The sequence below is a fragment of the Hemiscyllium ocellatum genome, chromosome 5 (genome assembly GCF_020745735.1).
Source record: "Hemiscyllium ocellatum isolate sHemOce1 chromosome 5, sHemOce1.pat.X.cur, whole genome shotgun sequence".
NCBI lineage: Eukaryota > Metazoa > Chordata > Chondrichthyes > Orectolobiformes > Hemiscylliidae > Hemiscyllium > Hemiscyllium ocellatum.
Genome location: NC_083405.1, coordinates 114,317,312 through 114,336,674, shown reverse-complemented (window position 1 = coordinate 114,336,674; position 19,363 = coordinate 114,317,312). Strand labels below are relative to the sequence as shown.

The 19,363-nt window shown below is 41.8% G+C and overlaps 1 protein-coding gene across 1 annotated transcript in view; it reads right to left on the bottom strand.

Annotated features, from left to right (window-relative positions):
* Window positions 1–19,363, bottom strand: part of vipr2 (vasoactive intestinal peptide receptor 2) — a 128,842-nt gene that overhangs the window by 75,406 nt on the left and 34,073 nt on the right. The window lies entirely within an intron of this gene.

The following is a 19,363-nucleotide window of genomic DNA, read 5'->3' as shown; positions in this document are numbered from 1 at the left end:
ATCCCAAATGTCCAAGCCTTGTCTCTCTGTGCATGTCTATCTGCTTATGAAGGAGGAGTTTAGGAAAGGGTAGAGTTATGGAGATACAAGTTTGCAATTTATATTTCCTTTTTGTCATTGTTTAAGTCAAATTGTTCACAATGGGTAGTTATTTCCTTGTTAAGTACAGAAAGCCAGTGAATACTTGTTTTGAATCTGAGTTTGGCAATTAGGTAAATTGGGGATTTTGGTAACTTGACTGAATATTTTCATATTTGTGATGACTCTGGCAATAATGGGACATGATTTCCAATACACTACTGCAGTGGGGTTTGACAATGTGTGTATGGGTGACATTTCTTTCTTCATCACTTTAATAAAGATATTTAATGTTTACTTTGAACAGGTTATTTCCTTTTTAAGACAGTGGACTAAAAAACTGCACATTGTACTAATTGCCTGCGCACTACCATTGTCCGGTGGTATTTCAGTCTTTATCGTTCCCATGTCACTTGGTTACATTAACATTGTACAAATACTTACTCATGTTGGGTTGTCTAAGAGTTGACCGAACTGGAGTTAATAATCCACACCAATAATGGTCATAGCAAAACTGCACACTCATTGGGCATACCAGCTGCAATACACAGTGTGATTTAAATAAGTTAATATTTATTTTAGAGTTTGGATTTTGAACTAGTGACATGTGGGTTTTGGTCCATGTACATGAGGGATTTAATAATTAACTTGTCAGTCTTTCCTGAAATGAGATTATTAAATCAGTATGTGTTTCAGGGCAGTTTGTGGAGTCATAATATGAATTTGTTTGTATTGTGAGAGTTTTATGATTGAAGAGAGTCAACATTGAATTGCATTTGTTTGCCTTTTTTTGTCAGAGAATCAGGAATTAATTTTGTAATTTTGATTAGGACAAAAACCCATTCATTGGGAAGCTTTTGGTTTCAGGTTGCAAAAGATCTGCTTGAGATTACATGTGAGAATAATTTCTTGTGAAAAAGGAAGTTAATTCAGAACAATTCAGAAGCAGGTTACCTCAGTATACGGGTTTTAGTTTGAACATTCTAGACCAGAAGTGGTTTGGTTAGAAGCTTGAATGGATTTTTTTTTAATCTAGGAAAGTTTAAGCACAATTGTATGAGTAATCAAGGAAAAGCCCACAAAGCCATGAATTAAAATAAGCCGTTTGGTCAAATCTATAAATGTGACAGAAAAGACCACTCTCTCTGCTGTTTAAATACTGTGAAGTGATGGTATTAGGAATAGGTTTGATTTTATTTGACTGCATATTTTGAAATATTTCCAATTCATATTCAACACAAATTGTTTGATTTGTTCTATTCTATCTTCATTTTTTTGTATAGGGGTCACACTTTCAAGATTGTCAGGAAGAGAGCTAGGAGTAAGATGAGTGGAAACGTTTTTCCTCAAGGGCTGTTAGGATTTGGAATGACCTGTCTGGGAGAGTGGTGGAAGTGGATTTCATGCAAGGTTTGAAAAGAGAGCTGGATGTATATTCAAAGGTGATGAATTTAGAGAACTATGGAGAAAGGGCAGAAAATGAGCCTAGCTGGCTAGATCTTTCGGAAGCTGGTTGAATAACCTCCTTCTGCACTGTATAAGTTTATGATCCTATGTAAAAAAAAAGTCTGTTGTGTTGCTAAGATCACTAATTGCCTGTGTTTCAGTGAAAGACCACTTTGTCAAATAATAAAAAAAGTTATCAGGCAGAATCTTACCTGGCTGAGAATGGCATGGGCTGTGGCATGATGAAGGTAGAATCAGACACTGTCGTTTGTCATTTATATAAATGATTTGGATGAGAATATTGGAAACATTGTTACTAAGTTTGTGGATGACACCAAAATTGGTGGTATAGTCAACATTGAAGAAGGTTATCTCAAGATTACATCGGGATCTTGATCAATAGGGCCAATGGGATGAGCAGTGGCCAATGGATTTTAATTTGGATAAATATAAGGTGACGCATTTTGGTAAAACAAATAAGGACAGGGTTTACACAGTTAATGGTAGGGCCCTGGGTAGTGTTGTCAAACAGAGAAATCTAGGGGTTCAGTTACATAGCTCATTGAAAGTTGCTTCACATCTAGACAGAGTGATAAAGAAGGTGTTTGGCATGCTTGTCTTTATTGCTCAGATAGGAGTTGGGATGTCATCTTGTAATTCTACATGACATTGGTGAGGTCACTTTTCGAGTACAGTGTACAGTTCTGGTCACCCTGTTAGAGGATGTCTATTATTAAATTGGAGAAGGCACAGAAAAGATTTATAAGGATGTTAGCAGAACTGGAGTTATAGGGAGATGTTGGATAATATGAGACTCTTTTCACTGGAGCTTAGGGGATTGAGGGTGACTTATAAAGGTTTATACAATCATGATAAAATAAGATGAAAAGCAAAGGTTTTTTCCCTAGGGTTGGGAAGTTCAAAGCTATAAGGCATAATTTTAAGGTAAGAAGAGAAAGACATAAAAGGGACCTGAAGGGCAGCTTTTTCACATAGAGTGTGGTTCATGCGTGGAATGAACTGCCAGAGGATGTGGTAGAAGCAAGTACAGTTACAACATTTTAAAGACATTTGGACAGGTACATGAATAGGAAAGGTTTAGAGGGATATGGGCCAAATGGGACTAGTTTGGGAAACTTGGTCAGCAAAGACGAGTTGGACCGAAGGGCCTGTGCTGTGTGACTCAATGAATCAAGTCAGCTTTCAGACTGGGATCTGAGTTGGAAATTAGTAGCATTAGTTGGGAGCATAACAGTGGACAGTAACAGATGATGAAGTATAGGGCAAAAGTTTGATAAAGTGGGGCCGAAATGATAACAGTCAGAAAGGCAACAGTGGAGTGCTCCTGGCTTTAAAATCGATGTTGTGATTGTAAACATCATTCTGTCCACTTTCTGTGAGAAGAAATTCATTTCTGCCTGCGTTCCACGACATTACATTGCCGTCAGATCTCAAGTGTTCAAAAACAACCTTCTGGATGTTCTTTGAACACTGTGAATTTAAAATGTTTAGAGCTTTTATCCTAAATTTGTGACTTGAGTCCGTAATGTGCAACCATTTATTGTGGTGGTAGTTGATTGAAAGGGGCGATTCATGGTTTTCAGATAAGATTTTGTAAATATTAACACTTTACTCCAACTAGGAATGTGCCAATGGAATCATTTCGGCTGAAAAGATGCAGCTTTTGTGTTGAGAGTGATGCATGTATCGTTTGACCTGAGCTTAATCTCTGACAGATAAATTGGACTCTCCAGTAGTTAAAAAGATGCTAGCTGAAGTAATTAATTGTGTTTTACAGTAAAGAACACAAATATTTATACAATATTACCACAGATACAATCTCTTTGCTTAGAGCTCACCAGAAGAAGCTCAGATAACCTCAGTTTTTCCATTGCAGGTTCGCATGCAAATACTGACATTTAGCTTAACATAGATACATTGGATTTAGGAGCAGATTTAGGCCATATGGTCCTGTTCTGCCCCTCATTAATACATGACTGATCTGATTGTAGTCTGAACTGCATCATCCCCTCCTCCATCACCCTCAAATCCCGTCTCTCCTTAGTCTATCAAAATTGTCTTGAATTTATTCAATAACACAGCTTCAGCTACTTTCTGGTCAAGAGAGTTGCACAGGCTAACAGTCATCTGACAGAAAACAATTTCTCCTGATCACTACAGAAATTGTTGGGAAAACTCAGTTGGTCTGGCAGCATCTGAGAAGAGAAAGCAGAGTTAACATTTCAGGTCTAGTGACCATTCTTCAGAACTAGACATCAGTCACTGAAATTGAAATGTTAACTCTGCTTTCTCTCCACACATGCTGCCAGACTTGTTGAGTTTCTCCAGCAATTTCTGATTTTGTTTCAGATTTTCAGCATCGGCTTTATTTTAATATCTTGCTAAATGTCTTAAAAACCTTTTATTCTTTAAAGTATCCCCTAGTTCTAGTCTCCCCTCCAAGAGGAAATGTCTTCTTGCTTTCCTTCCAGATGAACTGAATAACCTAAATTACACTGAATTTTGAACAGCACTGACCCTCCAAGAGTGCCCACTCCCTCAGCACTGACCCTCCGACAGTGCGTCACCTCAACTTCCGACAGCGCAGCGTTTCCTCAGCACTGATCCTCCGACAGTGCGGCACCTAACTCTCCGACAGTGTAGCGTTCCCTCAGCACTGACCCTCCGACAGTGTGGTACTCCATCAGCATTGACCCTTCGACAGTGTAACTCTCTCTCAGTGCTGATGTTCTGACAGTGCAGTACTCCCTCAGTGCGGCACCTGACCCTCCAAAAGTGCGGCGCTCCCTCACCGCTGACCCTCTGACAGTGTGGCATTCCATTAGTGCGGCACCTGACCCTCTGACAGTGTGGCGCTCCCTCCGTGCGGCACCTGACCCTCTGACAGTGTGGTGCTCCCTTAGCGCTGACCGTCTGACAGTGTGACACTCCCTCAGTACTGACCCTCTGACATTGCGGTGCTCCCTCAGTGCTGTCTCATTTGAGTACCACTCTCAACAGTGTAGTGGTTGGTGAGCCCAGCGTGGGTGAAAGTGTGCCAAGCGTGGGATATAGCGAGCCCTCATGGGGAAATCCCAGTGTGGAGTGTCTGCAGGCCCGTGGCTTAAGAAAGGACTGTAATGTTTAACTTTTAACTTTATTTCTTTATATTTCTATTTTATATTAAGTAGTAATGAACTTTTCAACTTATTTCTTTATTCTTCTATTTTTGTACCAAGGTAACTTTGTCCTAAGATGGCACTGGAATGGTGACTTTGTACTCATTAAGAGCTGATCGTTTTTGTATCATAAGGGACCCACTGTAACCTTTTGTTTTTATACCATCTTTGAGCCTTACCAATATTTCATCTTTATTGTGTAGAGTGTGAAATGGATTTTGATAGTTGAACCGTAATTAAGGGTTGAATCTTCTTTTTGGCTAAGCCCAACTTGCATTGAGTTTTTTGGAAGCCTGGAGACCTAGTGAGTTTTCTTACCATTTCTTTACCAAACTCACTGCATTAGTTACACCCCACACGCCTATGGTTTCTCTCACATCTGAAATCCGCCCCATCTTACTGGAGACCCTTCCCAAACAACTCATTACTGAGCAGATATCCACCGCAAGACCAGCATCCCCCTGTGCTAACTCCACCTTTAAAAGTTACCAGGGCAACTGGATGAGCACTGGCATTCTGAAGCTGCCCTGCTCGCTTGAGGGTGTTTGCACAAGATGTTGGGGGAGGGGTACCACATTTCTCTTGACAGGGACCAGGAGGTGCTGATTGAGGGGAGACGGTGCAGTAGAGATGCCCTCTTCCCGCAGGACTGTCAAAGTCAGGCTGTGGCACCAGACCATGCCAGCTTAGTCTGAGGTCACCACCTGGGTCAGCACTAACCCCAGGGTGCAGAGGAAAGGCCAGCTATCCAGGAAGATCAATGATTCTCTCTGCTCTGTTAACATAAATGCCACAGACGTCTCCCTGCCACCTTACACTCAATCTATCAATGCCACCACGCACACTTCCCACCTCGGCTCTTGCCCCACCACTCCCATGACTAACTCACCCACTCTTACCCTCTGAGACCGTGAATCCTGCGTACCCTCTGCTCTGCCTCCTTAGATCTTCTTGGTGCATCTCGTCACCTCTCCCCTACAACGTGAGCCCACTCATTCCCTTTCCCTTGTTTCTGGGCATGGCAACCCCCTACCAGGGCAGAGAGAATCTGTATGGGCGAAGGATGCCCAACATCCATGACCTCACTCCTGATGAGCACAGAATCTTGGTTCTTGCAGGAGAAGACTGGGATCTCTCTTGCCCTGTGGGGTTGCCAAGCCATCCATGTGCTGTCAAATGAGTGTATATATCTTGTCCAATGCAGGTGCTCCTTTCCTCACAAGGGGGCTGGAGACACCCCTTCTTGATCATACCCCAAATGGATTGGTTCCCTCTGTGCACAAAGCTGGAGCTGTCAGGGCTGTTCAGCAATGGACAACACACAGAGAGGACCAACGCCCCGGGATGGCCAGGGAGTAAGCAGCCTGTGAGCTGTCCATTGCATGGGCCTGTGACCAAAGCCCTTATCTTTTAAACGCCCTCTGATTGGTGGTTGCTGCAGGCCCCTCCCTCACAAGGCAGGTCAATTGTCCCGCCCATTCTGAGTGCACTCACAGCCACTTTCCTCTCCGTTGCACACTCTCCATTTGCATGGCAATGGAAGGTGACAGTAAGTGCTCCTCTTCCAGCAGTTTCCAGCCTCAATCTGAACCTGTCAGTGAGCAAGCCCCAAATATCCACAATTTCTTCCTTGTAGCCTGTCCCATTAATCCCACAGGCTTCAGACCTCCCCAAATCCAAACCTTTTCGTTAACATGTGTCTACCCTTCCCACCCAGATCCTTGGAAATCAGGTGACCATGATCCCCTCTCCCTCCCTCCTTGAAGCCAGGGTGCTCCTGGTGTGGATGAACCTCTCCCCAGCCATTCTTTATAGCATCCACCCATCTTGCGAATCCTGCTGCCCTCCTTTATAATTGCCCAGAGCTGGCAGGCCTCAATCCTGGAGACTGAACAGCCAAGGCACCTGCTGATGCAATGGCTGAAATTGAGATAGGCCTCGCTGTCATACATTTCACAGTAGCCCTCATCACTCAGACCTGGATAAGATTCCACACTAAGATATGTTTATGATTCTACTTAATAAAAGCAAGCAGCTTTCTAGTTTGTGGTTTAGTTGAGGAAATGCATATAATCCCTCAGATTCATATTGTTAGTCTGACTTTATTTCCAATTGTAGTTTGTTGTACTGTGTGTGTGTGAAGATACGTCTGAATTCTGGAAGGATTCAAAATTGTTTTCAACTTTAAAAGAGCTGGTTTTACGGATTTCAAAGTTAAAAAAAAAGGGAAGGTCTTCATTTGTAAAATTTACTGATTATACACAGTAAGACATAGGAGCAATAACAGGTCATTTGGCCTATTGAGTCAGCTCCACAATTTAATGAGATCATGGATGATTTGTTACTCTTCAAGTCTACTTTCTTGACTTGTCCCCGTAACCTCCTGCTTAAAAATCCGTACCTTTGTCTTGACTAAGAGAGATGGAGTTGGTTGCAAGGGACTGATATTTCAGCAGGGTTGATCTTCTCCATATTTAATTGGGGGGAGTTTCTGTTTAGCCAGTATTGGGTGCCAGACCAGAAATCTGGCTTTTAACCAACAGTGGGCAGCTGGGTGAGGAGGTCGAGGAGTTGTTCTGAGTATCCACCTCTGTAACAAAAATTTGGTCCACACACTTCTTCATAAACATACAAACTAATGACATACCATGAAAAATTGCTCTGACTTAAAGACTTACATGCATGACACAGTCTAACTGCATTATTAAGAGTTGCACAAGTGAGAACTTTAGGTGGATTCAGTGCACAAACTAAATCATGATCTAACTGAATGGTGGAGCAGACCTGAATGGCCTACTGCTTTTCCTGTATTTCTATATATCTAGACTACAGGTCCAGTGACGTAACCATCACAGATCTATAGCCCACGGTGGAACAACTTGGTCTTTGTGCATTTTTGTTTCTATTTCAGCTCCCCAGATTTGTCAATGTTTTTATTTAACAAAATCATTGCGTTAGTTGCAGTCAATGACTCAGTAGCACTGCACATCTCACAGCTAGACTGTGCAATCTGTTACACCTTATCTAATATGTACTGTAATGAACATTTTATCGAGAGCTTTGTGTTACAACATGCCTCCTGCAATCTGCCCTGCTTTCTTCATCCAACTGCTGTGAAGTTGAATTGAGTGCGAGGGGTTTCATATTGAGCCCTCCTCACTTCCAGGATTGAAAAGAAGAAACTCTTCCATCGACAGCTTTTCCTGAATGTTAGAAATTTCTGCCACAGCTCGAGGCCACTGAGAGCAGCGCTGTGTGTGTATGTTTAAATCTGCTGATGCAGGCAAATTACACTCAAGCTGCCAATTTGAATGAGCCTCCGAGATAGTCCAGATATGTCCACTTAGTCTAATACAGACTTTGAAGCATAGAGATTATAAGGGCAGCATCTGACCAAACCTACTAAAATTAGGATCATGTTTACACTGCAACATTAGTGCTGCTGCCACTGAGTGCTCCATTGTTCAAGGTGGTGTGAACATTCAGTACAAACCCAGGATTTAGGCTTGACCTGACTCCAAGACAAGTGGTACTGAGCTCCCATGAGGAGACAACTCCTCCACAGTCTTGTTACAGTAGCATTTTTCAGAAGACTTTGACTTGTTGGGTCTCTGGTAGTTTTGGAGACCTACCCAGTACCCATTTAAATGTTTAAGAGTGTATGAATGCTCCCATATGCACTTCCTGAACATTAAATTATTGTGAAATAAACTGAACCCAATGCAAGATTATAGATTCTTGCTACACCTTCAAAATAAACTCAGTCACAGCTTTTATAGGGACACACTTTCTTTTATCCACATAGAAACATCTTTTTGTTGAACTCTCTATTTAAGCTAACAACAGTTAGTAAAATAAACTTATTGAACTTTACAGAGTAAATTACGTCCTACATTGACTCATGGCTTTCCCAACTTCATTTTAAAAGTATTATACCCACCCCTTGCTTACATAGTCTGTATGTCAGAACTATTAAAAAATAGTCACATCTATATATGGTTTGATCAAGTGTTAAGGCTGAACAAAAGTGCTCATGTCGTTTATGTTAGAGATCATTTTCAAATGTTACAATGTAATCTTTGGCATCTGTGTAAGTAGTTACTTAAGTTAGGGAAATATTTTGGCAGTAAGTCTTTCAATTTAGTTGAGGTATCTTCTGCTTTATGGAGGCAGGTTGGTATCTATGAGAGGGATGATGTGGTTTAATAATGGTCAAGGATGTGTTAAAGGGAACAATGGACACAAAGGACGAGCGAAGCTTGATTCAGCCCACATTGCTCAGTAAAAACTTGTTGGGTGGCTACTGTCACCCTGTGGGGAATGTAGAACACAGGGCATGGTGTCAGTGAAAGAGACAATAAGTTAGGACTGAGAAAAACTTTCATTCAAAGGCTTATATATCTTTGGGACTGTCTATCCCAGAGGATTATGGATACTCCACCATGGTATATATTTAAGGCTGAGATAGATTCTGGCCTCTCTGGGGGTGTAGGGATGCAGGGAGCAGGTGGGAACATAGAGTAGAGACAGAAGGATATCTGAGATTGTATTGTATGGAAAAAGGGCCTTTCCCTTTGCTGCTCCAACTTTATACATTTTTATAATCCTCATTGCTGCAGTTTGGCGCCTGTCTGGGAGCAGCTAGCTGGGAGAACAGCCCTTCACTTCCTGTCAGCTGCTCAGTCTCAGTAAATGCTTTTAACTGAGATTACTTAACACATTCTTGAATAAAGTCAACATTACATTGGAGGAGAAAGCCTTTGGCATTTTAATATTATTACTGGCCATAAGTCAGAAGGTGCAACTGAAGCTGGAAGACAGAAGAAACTTGCACTTCCATCGCACCTTTCACAACCTTGGAACATCCCAGGAATGCTTTACAGCCCATGCAGTACTTTGGAAGTGTAGTCACTGCTCCATCAGCTCTTCCTCAGTACCGCACTAATCTGTCAGCCTTGATGTTTGTACTCAAGCTCAGAGTGAGACTAGAAACCATGACCTTGTGATTCAGAGGCACCAGCACCGCATGAGTTGCAACTGACAAGGAGATGTTAAGATGTAGCAGAGTCAATAAAGTGTGGAGCTGGAAAAGCACAGCAGGTCAAGCAGCAGAATTGATGTTTCAGATCAGGATCTTCACAATAGTCCCAAGAATAACGTATAGACACACATCATTCAATAAAGGACTAACCAGAGAATAAGAATTATAAAACCTATGGAAATGGGTAAATTTTGCTGTGATGGCTAGGTCAGGCTGCCAAGAGTTGGAAACCCCAAGCCTAAAGAGTCCAAAATACAGGGTTGGCACTATCATTATTCAAAGGAGAAGGATATATTTCTTTCCTCTTGTTTTGATAATCTTCATGCTCATGAAGGTGGGCATTAATGATGTTTCCTTGGCATTTATTTATATTGTTTACTTTTTCATATGAGGTGGTCATTGATTGGACTGAGTGGCATGCTCAGCCATTTCAGAGGACAGTTAACAGTCAGCCACATTGCTATGGTCTGGAGTTACGTGTAGGCCAGACCAGGCAAGGAAGGCAGCTTTCCTTCCCTTAAGGACATTAAGTTATTTATAAACCTATTTGGTGATCTACGTAGACTGGAGGAGCAAAAGACCTGGACATGAATCTTCACAGTGTATGTTCACTGGCACTTGTGGTGATTGGGAGGTAGTAAATACGTGTCTAATTTGCTGGGTAAAGGATAAAGAAAGGATATTTCCAGGGGACCCAAAAGATCACCACTGACTTCTACTAAACACATCTGGAAATTAAAATATTACAAATGTTCTTAAATTGTTGAAATGGTTGACCCTACGTGGCGCCAAGGAGACTGGGTAAGTTAGCCACGTGTATTAAAGGTTCAGCCAATACACAATAGGGAAACAAACAAACATGCTAGAAATGTCCAGCAACTCAGGAAACATCCTGGGAAATCTTTTCTGAACCCTCTCCAGATTAATAACATCCTTCCTACAATGGTGGAAATAAAATAGAGCTAATATTGCAGGTTGGTGACCTTTCATCAAAAGTGTTCTGATGATCACAAACCTAAAATATTAACTCTCCTTGTCTCCATCGATACTTCCTAGCCCACTAAGCATTCCCAGCCCCTGCTGTTTCTATTTGAGATTTCCAGCATTTGTAGTACTTTGCTTTTGTTAACATGCTATAACAATGTGCAATCTGCATTCATTCCATCTCTTTACTTGCTGGCTCAGCACTTTGTCCCAAGTCATGGTGTGACCAGTGGATTCCTATCTGAGGAAATCTCAGTTGCAGGTCCCAAAAAAAGGTCTCACAGTTAATAGTCAACAGTGAGTACAGTCACTCAGCTGCTGATATTGAATGGAGTTTAATTGTAATGGTCAAACTTAAGCCAGAGCCTCTCATTCTGCCTGATGCTGTTTCACTTGCAACACAGCCTCCATTACAAACCCCTTCATCGCACTACTACACTGAAATGCCAATGTAACTATCAAGAGTGTGGTGCTGGAAAAGCACAGCAGGTCAGGCAGCATCCAAGGAGCAGGAGAGTTAACATTTCAGGCAAAAGCCCTTCATCAGAAATGTAACAGTTCTCAGATATTTTGTTGGTATCAGTAACAAGCAGATGAATGGAATGACTGAACTGTTCATAAAAAAAACCTAACTTGAAGATCAGAGAAGAGACAAGTTTTCAACTTTGGATATTTTGATATGTTATGGTGCAAGTGACAGAAACATAAAAGCAACAGGCTTGGAGCTGGGTTTTCTGTCTCTGTACTAACTGGGCTCTAACAACAAACAAGCAAAGAAATTCACCAGCTGTTGAACAAAGGTGCAACCAGAGCCTGCATTGCATGGAAATATTCAGAGGAAGAGGAAACTGACCATAACAATGTAGGACTTGTCAGCGACTCCAGGACTTTAGTGTTGGCCAGTCCGAGAAAGTAATGAGCTTAAACTTCCTGCCAGATTCGAAAGCCAAGTGTTTATCCTGTTCAGAGTACAAACATGCTCCAAAAAATAATGACAAAATGGATTAACGCCAGCAGTCTGCTTTCAATCATCAGCAAACTGATCGAAGGTGTCATTGGCAGTGCCATTAAATGGCACTGAAACAGCAATAACCTGCACAACCATGCTCAGTTTGGGTTTCAGTTTCACACCTCACTGCAGATTTAGTTCAAGTGTGGACAAAAGAGCTGAGTTCTGATGGTGAGGTGAGAGAGACTATCCTTGACATCAAGGCTGCATTTACCCTACAGCACGATGCAGAAGTCCTTGCAAGAACTGGGGGAAAGCTCTCCCCTAACACAACACTAACATTTCAGTCCTAGGACAAGTTCCTCAGGGGAGTGTCCTAGGCGCAAACATTTACAGCTACCTCATCAATGACCTTCTTTCCATCATCAAGTCAGAAATGGGGATGTTCACTGATGTCGACACAGTGTTCAATGTCATTTGCAACACCTAAGCCACAGGAGCAGTCTGTGCCAATGTGCAGCAACATTTACACGATATTCAGGATTAGCCTGCTAAAGTGGAAAGCAACATTCATGCCATACGAGCATTAGGCAATGACTATGTCCAATAGGAGAGAATCTAACCATCTTCCCTTGACATTCAATGACATTGCTGAAGCACCAACATGAACATTTTGGAATAATCACTGATCAGAAACTAGTCCAGCCACATAAATACAATGTAGAGTGGGCCAGACTCTGAGAGTTCTGCAGTGAGTAACATACCTCCTGACTCTCTAGTCAACAGGGTGGAAGTCTGATGGAGTACTCTCTACTTGCCTGGATGAGTGCAGTTTTAACAAAACTCCTCAAGTTATTGAGGAGAAACAGCCTATTTGGGTGGTAATCTACCTTTCACCACGTTAAATCATACACAGTGGCAGCAGTTTATGCAGGGTGGGAATCCTTTATGTACAAATCTCAAGACTGACTGCTTTTCAGATGAAGAGATATTTTTATTTTTCAGATGCGCCTGCCTGACCCTTTAAGATCGTTTACTAATCATTTCACAACTAAAAGCAAAATATTAATTTAACTTGGGAACTCATTATACCCTAGACTATTGCAAAATAGGTTCAATCTTTATTTAAAAATCTGTTGGTATCTATAAACTCTTTTTTTTCATTATCTTTGTCCCCATTTGATGCTGGAATTATCATTAGGGTCCATTTAGGTCTATTTCCTGATGAAGGCTTTTGCCCAAAACGTCGATTTTCCTGCTCCTCAGATGCTGCCTGACCTGCTGTGCTTTTCCAGCACCACACTAATCTTGACTCCATTTAAGTCTATGTCAGCTCTTTGGAAAAAAACACTTTGTTCAGGCAAATGGACTTAAAAAGCAATGTTTTTCCCAAAGGGCCCAATCTCACTGTATCTACAAGTCTGCTTTCAAAAAGACCTTCAGTTTTTTGGTTTTTAGATGTGTGGATGAAGAATATCTGGCCTGTATTTTATCCAGGGTATAGTGTGCACTATATACAACATGAACCACAGCAATTCACCAACACTCCTTCGGCAGCACCTTTCAAACATGCAACATCTAAGAGTTAACAGGGTTAGGACAGCAGAAGTTCGAGGACATGTCACTCCAAGACACTCAAGAGGGTTCAGTTTTTGGTAACGGGTAGGAGATTCAGAATGGATTGGGGAGAAACATTTTCACTCAGTGGGTGGTGGGAATCTGGAATGCACTGCCTGGGAAGGTAGTGGAGACTGGAAACCTTACAACCTTTAAAAAATACTTGGATGGGTTCTTCGAATATCTTAACATTGAAGGATATGGGACGAGTGCAGGAAATTGGGATTACCACACCTTTAATGGTAGTTATGTCAGTGCAGAATTGATGGGCCGAAGGGGCTTTTCTATGAACCTGTGAATAAGACACACCATCTAATTTGAAACTATATTGATTTTCCTTCACCGTTGCTCGGTCAAAATCCTGAATTTCCTCCCTAACAGCACAGTGGGTGGTCCTACACCAGATGGACTGTATCAGTTCAGGAAAGTGGCTTCCTAGCTCCTTCTCATAAGCAAACTGGGATGTGCAGTAAGTACTGGCCTTGTGAGTGAGGCTTGCATCTCAGAAATAGAAAAACAAGAATTGTTCATGTTTAAGTGGCGACAGAATAAAAAAGCCTTCTCAGTATACACCTGTATTCACCGGCCTCACAGTGGGGTCAAAATTAGACAGCGACGTTTGCCTGGAGATAAGGGGAGTGACATCTGGGACATCCTCACCATCAATTCATCACTGACTAGAGCTTCTGCTTGTTTGAGGAGAGCACTTTTAATGACAGTGCTTCAGCCAATTACAAATTACATGCAACATAAAACATGGTTTTAGAATGAGGAATGAAAGTCTAGTGTAACACATTTTCAATAAGTTGTGCAGCAGATGAAAGATTTTTACAGTGAAGATAACCCCCATCCCATTACATGCATCATTTTCAGTTGGGTGATTCCTGTTCTCTCTTACGTTCTGTCAAATTTGTTTTGTCAATTTTGTTTATAGTAAGATCCCATTAACACACTTTATTATGCGGAGCATGCTTTAATTTTCTCTTAAGCAGCATTGGCTTCATGTCCATACTTAGTAGCTGCTAATTTTAACTGGAATGACACAGACTGCCTGCAGGCCTTTTTTTGTTCTGTGCTTAGTTGTCAAGCTTTTAGAAGAACTGGAAAAGACAGGCTCCCATTTGGAGGTCCATTATAATGACCAGGAACTACATCTGTTTGCTTCATCACTTTAAAATAAAAGTCTCTTCAACATCTTGGATCGTGGCTTTTTCTCCATGAATGGACTTTTAACCCAAGTATTTAGATGAAACCAGCAGGTTAATTTGATCTGAGTTTTATTGCCAGCACTAATTAATATGTTTACCTTTATCGGTCAGAGCACCGAGTCCAGGATCTGGGAGATCATGTTGTAGCTGTAAAGGACAGTGTTTAGGTCACTTTTGGAATAATGCATGCAACTCTGGTCTCCCTGCTGTTGGAAGGATGCTGTGAAACTTGAAAGGGTTCAGAAAAGATTTACAAGGACTTTGCCAAGGTTTGTGCTGCTGGGAGAGGCAGAATAGGCTGGGGCTGTTTTCCCTGAAGCATCGGGGTGACCTCAACAGTTTATAAAATCATGAGGGGCATAGATAGGGTGAATTGTCAAGGTCCTTTCCCCAGGGTAGGGGAGTCCAAAACTAGAGGGCATAGGTCTAAGGTGAGAGGGGAAAGATTTAAAAGCGACCTAAGGGGCAACTTTAACCCACAGACCATGTATGGAATGAGCTGCCAGAGCATGGTACAATTACAACATTTAAAAATGATCTGGAAGGGAACATGTAAAGGGAGTGACTGTCTGACCATGTTCAAGCCTCTGGACTGGTATCGGAGGGTGCCCCTGACTTATGCTGCAGGGAACCTCTTGGCTGAAAGCCATCTCCCTTAAGAACACAAGAGAATAAATGTCAGCAGGAGTAAGCCATTCAGGCCTAAAGAACAAGGCTGATCTGCCCCCTGCTAAACTCCTGGTTCATTTCAGCTCCTTATATCCCTCCATGTCTCAATATTTCTAAAATCTACTGAGCTCCTCTTTAAATACTTTCCAAAACAACTCCACAAAGGTTGGTACCCCAGCACCAAGTCACTCTTTATTTACATCTGCATAGTCCTTAACCAGATAGTTCAGAGTTGGCTCCTAAAGTGAGCAAAACCCCTGACACTCCTGTTCATTAACCAGGGCTCCCTGATTGAGCCAGATTAACAGCCCCAATCAGGGAATTCATATTCTATGAGGTCCACCTGACTGACCTTGCTCCAATCATTACACCTTCAGTGATCTAGCCTCTACAACTCTCTGAGGGTTAGAGAATTCCACGCATGTGCTATTCTCAAAGAAAAAAAAATCCTTCGCATCTCAGTTTAAAATGATATAATTCTGCAATTATGACTCCCGAGTTCGAGATTCCCCCACAAGTGGAAACATCTTCTTAACAACTAACCTGTCAAGTCGCCTGATTAAATGTGATACCCATCATCCTTCTAAACTCTAACAAATAGACACCCAAGCTGCCTAGCCATTCTCAATGCCAACCCCTTTATGCCAGGAATCAGACTGGTGAACCTCCTTTGAACACCCTCCACTTTCAATGTCTCCTTTAAATACAGTGACTAAACTTGTACATAGCACTCCTGGTGCAGTCTCACCACTGTTTATAACTAAAACAAGACTTCCCTATTTTTAAACTCTGAGGAATTAAGAACAAAATTCCACTCGCCTTCTTAATTACTTACTGTACCAATATACTAACTTTCTGTGTTTCATATACAAAAACACCACAAGGTCCCTGCACTTTTTGGTGTTTCTCTCCACGTAAATAGTCTGCCTTTTACTCTTCCTATGAAAGTGCATAGCCTCACATTTTCCTACATTTAACTCCATCTGTTAAGTTTTTGCCTACTCACCCAATCTATCCCACTTGAAAATTCTTTATGTCTTTATCAAAGCATGCCCTCCTATCTATTTTATATCATCAGCAAATTTGCATACATTTCACTCTGCCCTCACCTTAATATGGTTAGTATATCATTGAGGTCCTAAGACTTATCCTTCTGGTACTCCATTAGTTATAACTTTTCAAGCTGAAGAAGAGCCATTCATCCCAACTCTCTGCCTTCTGTATGTTAACTAATCTTAATCCATGCGAACATATTGCCCCCAATATCATGAACTCCCATCATTTGCAATACAGTTCTAAGATTTTACGTGGCACCTTATAGAAAGCCTTTAGGAAATTCAAGTATACTATATCTTTATCAAATATGTTTTTATATCCTCAATGAACTCAAACAAATTTGTCAAACTTAATTTACTTTTCACAGAAACATGTTGACTCTTTTTGGATGTAAGTAAGTAAGTTAGTTTGTTGAGCTGGAAGGTTTGTTTCATACGTTTCGTCACCATATCTGGTAACGAGTGTCTCTGGTGAAGCGCTGGTGGTATGCCCCGCCTCTCTACTTATAGGTCTTAATTTCTTAAGATCGGTGATGTCATTTCTGGTTCTTTTCTTTTCAAGGGAAGATAGATACAGTCTAAATCAATGTGATTATTAATAGAGTTCCGGTTAGAATGCCATGCCTCTAAGAATTCTCGTGCGTGTCTTTGTTTCGCCTGTCCTAGGATGTGTGTGTTGTCCAAGTCAAAGTGTTATCTTTCTTTGTCTGTATGTATAGAAACTAGTGATAGCGAGTCATGTTGTTTGGTGGCCAGCTGGTGTTCCTGTATCCTGGTGGCAAGTTTCTTGCTAGCTTGTCCGATATAGTGTTTTTACAGTTCTTGCAAGGTATTTTGTCAATGATGCTAATTTTGCTAGTTGTATCTAATGGAGCTGAAAATGTGTTGCTGGTTAAAGCACAGCAGGTTAGGCAGCATCCAAGGAACAGGAAATTCGATGTTTCGGGCCAGAGCCCTTCATCAGGAATCAAATGTATCTAATGGATCCTTTAGGTTCATTAGTCACTGTATAAGTGTGTTGGTAGGTTTGTGGGCTTTGTGTTAAGCTTCTGTAAATGTTCTGCTATTTCTTCCTTAATCATGGACTTTAGCATTTTCCAAATGACAGATATTAGGCAAATTGGCATTCCTGATGAAGGGCTTATGCCCGAAACGTCGAATTTCCTATTCCTTGGATGCTGCCTAACCTGCTGTGCTTTAACCAGCAACACATTTTCAGAATTGGCTTATTGTGTCCTGTTTTTTTTCTCTTCCTTCCTTCTTGAACAGTAGCATCACATCAGTGGTTTTCTAATCTGTTGGAATCCTTCCAGAATCCAGGCGTAGGTCATTCGGCCTTTCAGGCCTGCTGTGCCATTCAATAAGATCATGGCTTATCCTTTGTTCCAATATGCCTTCTCCCCAAACCTCTCAACACCTTTAAAATCTAATTATCTACCTCTTCCTCGAGGTTTTCGGTGATTTGGCCTCTACGGCCTTCTGTGGTACAGAATTTGAGGCTCACTACCTCTGAGGAAATATTTCCTCATCTCGGCCCTAAATAGTCTATCCTGAATCCTGAAACTATATCCATTGTTGTAGGCTCAGAACCAGGAGAAACTTTCCCTGCATCTAGACTGTCCAGTCCTTTTGGAATTTTATACATTTCAATCAGATCCCTTTCATCTTTCGAAATACGAGCGAATGTAGACCCAGTCAAACCAATCTCTCCTCATAGGACAGTCTGCCTAATGAATTGTCTCTATGGCAACATTAGCATAGACATTTACACGACTGAAGAATGTAGTGTTTGTAAATAACAATCAGTGGTCTGTTTGATGCCTCAGTATCCTCACACTATCTCTCATTACAGGAAATAATATACGTTTTCCTGCATTAGGTAAAGGCAAACATTTGGAGGCAAACTCACGACAGAGAATTCTTAAGAATGGCAACCTGCTGATTGAAGACATTTCTCCTATTTCAATCCTAAATGATCAATCTTTCACCCTGAGACTAGGTCCCAGGCTGTGACTGTCCTGAAGAGGGTGATCCTTTACCCAAGTGCACTGGAACAAGCTAAGCCTTGAGAGGAGGGGCCTAGTGAAGGACTAAAGGCCCAACAAAGAATGTCTGAATTTCCCTGCCTAGAAACCCACCTCTTTATTTATAAAAGCCTTCTTATCCTGGGGCTCCCACCCTCACCCTCAGCCTCTGAGACACCCAGGAACCCTCTGCTGCTTTTTGCCAACCTTCTGGTGATTTGAGCAAGGCATCAGCCAATATGATAATAAAGTTCTGACATTATAACCTTGATGGCCGTACCTCAAAGCAACACTTCGCACTGCATTTACCATTGCATGATTAATTTCAAATGTATATCTCTGCTTTATTTGTCATTAGTTTTGTTTTAATTTGAAAGGGTGGAATTTAATCCAAATGACAAAGGCTTCGTTTGCTGACTGGAGATTCTGCGAGTGCCTTGCTTCCTCCCTTTTGGGGAAGGTCCACTATATTAGCTCCTAGCTCAGGCACCAGCATTTCAAAGGGAAGGTGGGGGAAGGGTTGGCATTGGAAATCCTTCCCCCTTCCCTACATCCCCCTGCCTCCACCTCCCTCTCCAACCGGCCAATTGAAGTCAGGAAACTCCTCTTTGCCATCAGAATCAACGGCACGTGGTGATAGTTATAAGTAACTTACTCACCTGAGGCCCTGGATCAGGCCACAGGGGTGTGAGGGCAGGATTGGGGTCACAGTGAAGAGAAGGGGGGCAGTCGCTTGCTGAGGGGTGCAATATTTCAGAAAGGAGAGTGAGATAGGGGAGGTTCATTGCCAATTCCCACCCCCACCCCAACTCTTCCCAACTCCAGAACCTTTGATTAGGCCATGGATACCTCACAACAAGGAACCTGCTTCCGGGAGTCCGTAAGCCATCCCCACATTCTTCTGAGTGAGGAACCATTTGTGTGGTGGTCATTTTCATCGCTGATTCACTTCTCAAATCTTTTTTCTAGTATTTCAATTCCAAATGGACACCCCTAGAAATAAGGGAATTGCTTACATTGGAAATTACTCTGTGACATATTCTAACTCTATAGGAGCTGCATTTACCCAGCACACTGCAGATGCAGTCTACAGCAATATAAAACATGTGGAGA